Raw genomic sequence first — 6707 nt, forward strand, 5'->3', positions numbered from 1 at the left:
AAACACACTAAACAAGACCTAGACTTATTTTGGGAGAAAAAGGAGTCCTAATCAAGAGGAAATCAAAAGCCTAAACAGTCATGATCTCCTACAAAGGATTTTTCACTAAATAAGGATTCTATTTCCTAAAAGGAATCAGACTCACCTCCAGGAGCTCTATATAAAGAGGGAAACTTCTCATTGCTAGGGAGCTCGTTTTTGTGCAATTCTTTGCATAATTCTCTCTCTCTATAAGACTTCAAGCATCTAAGAATTGTGCCAAGAATCAAGGAAGCCATCCACATAGTTGTGATACAGTTTTTATTCTAAACTCTTCATCTTGTTTCTTTCTTTTATTATTGTCTTTAAATATGATGAATGATTCAAGTATGATTGAGTTTAATTTAATTACTATGTCCAGCTAAACTCTTATACTTGGGATTTGATGTAATTTAATTCGATTCCAGTTTATAATATTAGATTTGTTTTTCTTTGTTCTCGTTATAAATTATTATTGTGCTTAATGCTTCCAGGCAGAAAATTTCCCCTGGATTGAGTTATTTCAATAATCACATTCGGGAGAAGGGTTATTGATATGAAAAAGATAATAATTTACTTGAGAATAATAACTTGATGCGGAAGCTATATGGTTTGACTCAAGGGGGGTTTTCAAAAGTTAATAAATTATTACGTTGTGAACTCACAAAACAACCATAAAACCTAATGATCTGATTTATGTTTAATTTCACTATTAAAAGATAGGTAACTAAACTGGATTAGAATAGCTAACAATAAATCGGGAGAGCTTGTTAGTAACTTTAGGGTTGTTTCTCCTACTTGAACAATTAAAGTTGATTAATGAACTAATAGAATAAGCTGGATAGAATTAAGTGAAATCAAATTCCCTAGTAGCTTAATTCTCTGATTTCTTTTCACCTGAAGTTTGATCTCTTCTGTTTTTACTTTAAAGTTTATTTACCTTATAGCAATTCTCTCTTATCATCGTCTAAATAATAATAGGTTAATATAATTTTGGTAATTGATAAACAATCCCTGTGGATACGATACTCTCTTACTCTATATTACTTGTTGCGATTTCGTACACTTGCGAAAACTGCTGTCAAGTTTTTGGCACCGTTGCCGGGGATTGGCGTATCAATATCAATACGAATTATCCTATTGTTAATTTAGACACTCTTTCATTTTTATTTAATTTTCTTTTAAGGACTATTCCAGGTGTTTTATGCAAAGAAGATCAAAGAAGACTGAACCTCTAATCTTTGATCCAGAAATTGAACGAACTCTTCGAAGGCTCAACGCTGCAAGAAAAACACAAGAAATAAAACTCGAACAACAAACAGACATGGCCAACGAAAACGAGAATGAGAATGAAAACATAGTCGAGCCACCACTTCAACATCCGGTCCGTACCTTAAGGGTATACAACACCTAATCTAAATGGGACAACCTCAAGTATTACTAGACCTAGGGTAGAAGCTAATAATTTTGAGATTAAACCCGCAATTATTCAAATGCTCTCTACCTCAATCCAATATGGGGGTTTGCCTAGTGAAGATCCTAATGCTCACATTACCAATTTTCTGGAAATTTGCGACACATTCAAGCAAAACGGTGTTTCTGAAGATGCAATCAAATTAAGACTTTTCCCATTCACTCTTAGAGGTAAAGCAAGGTCCTGGCTACAATCGTGTCCCGCTGGGAGTTTTACAACATGGGATGAATTAGCTCAAAAATTCCTAGCTAAATTCTTTCCATCCTCAAAAACCACCAAGTTGCGCAATGAGATAATGAAATTTGTTCATCATGATCAAGAGAGCTTGTATGAAGCTTGGGAAAGATTCAAGGACTTGTTAAGAAAGTGCCCACATCACAGTTTGCCCAAGTGGTTACAGGTACAAACTTTCTATAATGCATTATCTCCTAACATCAAAATTACTTTAGATGCAGCTGCAGGTGGATCTTTTGAAAAGAAAGGGATTGATGAGGCATATGAGTTGATAGAAGAGATGGCAAGCAACAGCCATTACCAAAACAATTCCGAAAGAAGAAGAACCGCAGGAGTCTATGAAATAGACGCCATTACAGCACTTAATGCCAAGGTAGATAACATGGTAAGGAAATTGGACATGTTAACTACTAATCCTGTGAATGTTGTTATGCAAATTTGTGATAGATGCAATGGACAACATGGAATTGGGGAATGCATCATGGACTCCTTAAATCCACAAACTTTGGAGCAAGTGAACTATGTGATGAATCAAGGAAGAAAGAATTACCCTTATTCAAATTCATATGATAACAGGTTAAGGAATCATCCTAACCTATCCTATGGTAATCCTAACAATGCCTTGAATACACCACCAGGGTTCCATCCTCCGAAAAAGAAATCTCATGATGATCTCCTTACTGCTCTTTCCAAATCACACATGGAGTTCATGAATGAAACTAGAGAGAACCATAAAATCCAGCAGGCTGCAATAAGAAATTTGGAGATTCAACTAGGGCAATTTGCAAACATGATGGCATCTCGACCTCAAGGTACGTTACCTAGCAATACTGAAAAGAATCCAAAAGAACAAGTGCAGGCTATCACCTTGAGGAGTGGCAAACAAATAGATGAACCACCAAGGAAAGAAAAAGAAGAAAAAGAATAGCCAAAGGTGCCTATCATTGACTTATAAGAACAAGAAAAGGTAAAACCCTATGTCCCCCCTGTTCCCTTTCCACAAAGATTAAAGAAAGCATAAGATGATAAGAGCTTCCTCAAGTTTCTGGATGTGTTTAAGAAGCTTCAAATCAATATTCCTTTTGCTGAAACTCTTGCTCAAATGCCTAGCTATGCTAAATTCCTAAAAGATATCTTGAGCAAGAAACGAAAAATTGATGATCAAGGAACGGTAATGTTAACTGAGGAGTGCAGTGCAATTATCCAAAACAAATTGCCTCCAAAGTTAAAAGATCCAGGAAGTTTTTCTATCCCTTGTAACATTGGTAATCTTGATTTTGAAAAAGCTTTGGTAGATTTAGGTGCTAGCATTAATCTTATGTCCTATGAAGTTTTTAAGATGCTAGGTATGGGAGAGCTCAAACCAACAAGGATGTCTTTGCAATTAGCAGATCGTTCAATTAAATATCCTAGAGGGATTGTAGAAGACGTGCTTGTAAAGGTAGGTACATTCATCTTTCCTGTTGATTTTGTTATTCTTGACATTGATGAAGACAGGGAAGGATCTCTAATCCTTGGAAGACCTTTTCTTGTAACTGCAAGAGCATTGATTGATGTTTATGAGGGTAAGTTGACTTTAAGAGTTGGACAGGAAGAGATTGTATTTGAAGTACTTAAATCTTGCAAACTTCCTATGGACTATGGAGATTGTTTTCTAATTGATGTTGTTGATGAATGTGTAGAAAACACTTTGCATATCGAAAATAACATTAACGAATCAAGCATCTTAAATGAAAAAGAAAAGGAACCACCTAAGCAAGAACTGAAACAACTTCCACCTCATTTAAAACATGCATTCTTAGGTGAGGACCATTCTTTTCCTGTTATTATTTCTTCTCACTTAACACTTGATCAGGAGGAAAGGTTGTTGCAGGTTCTACGAAGGCACAAGTAGGCTTTAGGGTGGTCTATCTCGGATCTACAAGGAATAAGTCCAAGTGTGTGCATGCATAAAATCTTGATGGAAGAAAACTACAAACCTTCAATCGAACACCGAAGGCGACTGAATCCAAACATAAAGGAGGTAGTCAAGGCTAAAATCATTAAACTTCTGGATGCCGGTATCATTTATCCGATTTCAGACAGTAATTGGGTAAGTCCTGTCCAAGTTATTCCAAAGAAGGGAGGTATGACTGTTATCTTTAATGAAAACAATGAATTAATTCCCACAAGAACAGTCACAGGTTGGCGTGTGTGCATAGATTACAGAAAACTAAATAAAGCAACACGCAAGGACCATTTTCCCCTTCCCTTTATTGATCAAATGCTTGAAAGACTTGCAGGTTATCCTTTTTATTGTTTCTTATATGGCTATTCAGGGTACTTTCAAATACCTATAGCTCCTGAGGATCAAGAGAAAACTACGTTCACTTGTCCTTATGGAACTTTTGCCTATAGGAGAATGCCTTTTGGGCTATGCAATGCCCCTGCAACCTTCCAAAGGTGCATGATGTCCATCTTTTCTGATATGGTAGAAAAATTTATTGAAATATTCATGGATGACTTTTCTGTGTTTGGTTATTCTTTCAATGCATGCCTTCATAATTTATCTTTAGTAATGCAACGATGTGAAGACACTAACCTTGTGTTAAATTGGGAAAAATGTCACTTCATGGTTAGTGAAGGTATTGTCTTAGGGCATAAAATCTCTCAAAAAGGGATTGAAGTCGACAAGGCCAAAATTGAGGTAATTGAAAAACTACCTCCTCCTAACACAGTGAAAGGTATAAGAAGTTTTCTTGGGCATGCAGGGTTTTAGGGGAGATTCATAAAGGACTTCTCAAAAATCACTAAACCTCTTTGCAATCTATTAGTTAAAGATGTTCCTTTCGATTTTGACAAAGAGTGTTTAGATGCTTTTAACAGGTTGAAGAAGGAGTTAATCTCAGCCCCGATCATCACTACACCAGATTGGACTTTACCCTTTGAACTCATGTGTGATGCTAGTGATCATGCTGTAGGAGCTGTTCTTGGACAAAGAAAAGACAAGAAGTTGCATGTTATTTATTATGCAAGTCGCACATTAAATGATGCGCAACTAAACTATGCAACTACGAAAAAAGAATTGCTAGCTATTGTTTTTGCTTTTGACAAATTCAGGGCATATCTAATTGGAGCTAAAACAATAGTCTACACAGATCACTCAGCCATCAAATACTTGCTGGAAAAGAAAGATGCAAAGCCGAGACTCATTCGTTGGGTACTTCTATTGCAAGAATTTGACTTAGAAATTCGCGACAAAAAGGGGACCGAGAACCTCGTTGCTGACCATCTTTCCAGGCTTGAATTGGGGGAAGAAGATACAAGCGAGCTACAAATCAATGAAAGCTTTCCCCATGAGCAACTTCTTCTAGTAGCAAATGCTCAAACCCCCTGGTACGCTGACATAGTTAATTATCTTGTTTGCAAAATTCCTCCTCCCAATTTTTCTTACCAACAAAGAAAAAATTTTTTTCATGATATCAAATTCTACTATTGGGAGGAGCCATTTTTGTTCAAGTATTGCAGTGATCAGCTATTCAGGAGATGTATACCGGAAACTGAAATAGAAAGTGTCCTTAAATTCTGCCATTCAATGGAATGTGGAGGTCACTTTGGAGCAAGCAAAACAGCTGCGCGTATACTAGAAAGTGGTTTGTATTGGCCTAATCTTTTTGAAGATGCTTATAACTATGTTCGTCTTTGTGATCGTTGTCAAAGGTTAGGTAACATTTCGAAGAGACATGAGATGCCCTTAAATAGCATCCTTGAAGTCGAAATCTTCGACGTATGGGGTCTGGACTTCATGGGACCTTTTCCACCATCATATTCAAATCAATACATTCTAGTAGCAGTGGATTATGTGTCAAAGTGGGCAGAGGCTGTTGCTCTTCCAAATAACGATGCCAAAAGTGTGATGAGCTTCATCAAGAAAAACATTTTTACAAGGCATGGCACTCCTAGAGCAATAATCACAGACGGAGGTAAGCATTTTTACAATAAATATTTAGATTCCCTTCTTGCAAAATATGGTGTCACTCATCGTGTAGGTACTCCATATCATCCTCAAACAAGTGGACAAGTAGAGGTCACTAACAGAGAAATTAAAAAGATCCTCGAAACCACTGTTGGACAATCAAGAAAGGATTGGTCCAAAAAGCTAGACGATGCTCTATGGGCCTACAGAACGGCATTCAAAATGCCTATAGGTATGTCTCCATATCGCATGGTGTATGGTAAGGCTTGTCATCTTCTTGTAGAGTTAGAACATAAGGCGTTTTGGGCCATTCAATTTCTTAACTTTAATGCCAAAGAAGTGGGACAAAAGCGCTTGTTACAGCTAAACATGATAGATGAATTGCGCCTCCATGCTTATGAAAATGCTAAAATATACAAAGATCGCACTAAACAATGGCACGATAAGCGCATTATCATGAGGGATCTAAAGGTAGGCCAGTAGGTGTTGCTCTATAACTCTAGGCTCCGGTTATTCCCTGGTAAGTTGCGCTCTAGATGGTCTGGACCATTCACAATCAAGAATATCTTTCCTCATGGCGCGATTGAAATAGTGGATGGTAAGTCAAATCGAAGTTTCAAGGTAAATACTCAACGTCTGAGAAGCTATCATAATGACAACTTTGAACCCATCAAGAGTACAATGGGTCTTGCTTAGCCTAAACTAGGCTAAGTGCGTCGAACTTAACGACGTTAAACAAAAGTGCTTGTGGGAGACAACCCATCTAATTTTCTTGCTAAATTTTCGTTCAATTTATTTGTTTTTATTTTCTGTTTTATTTGTCAAATTCCCAAATTTTCTCCATAAATGTTCTTTTGTTTTAGTTAGAGTTTTTTTGTAGGAAAAAGTGAAAATCCAGAGTAAAGCACACCCAGCCCGTGCCATGGGGTTAGGAGCCAGCACGCCCGTGCGTTTTTCAAGGGTACTGACACTTGAGAGTTAAAGAAGAGCACACCCTGGGCGTGCCCAGCAGCACACCCGTGCCGT

General features: G+C 37.2%; 1 non-coding gene across 1 annotated transcript; it reads right to left on the bottom strand.

The window, feature by feature from the left end:
* Positions 1-1769: 1769 nt before the first annotated feature.
* LOC119371601 (small nucleolar RNA R71) lies at positions 1770-1875 on the bottom strand. The gene has a single exon (XR_016319040.1). It is a non-coding gene; the product is annotated as a small nucleolar RNA R71 (small nucleolar RNA).
* Between the last annotated feature and the right edge of the window lie 4832 nt (positions 1876-6707).

This window comes from Jatropha curcas, chromosome 11 (genome assembly GCF_041381405.1).
Source record: "Jatropha curcas cultivar XTBG-Jc1 chromosome 11, XTBG_Jcur_1.0, whole genome shotgun sequence".
NCBI lineage: Eukaryota > Viridiplantae > Streptophyta > Magnoliopsida > Malpighiales > Euphorbiaceae > Jatropha > Jatropha curcas.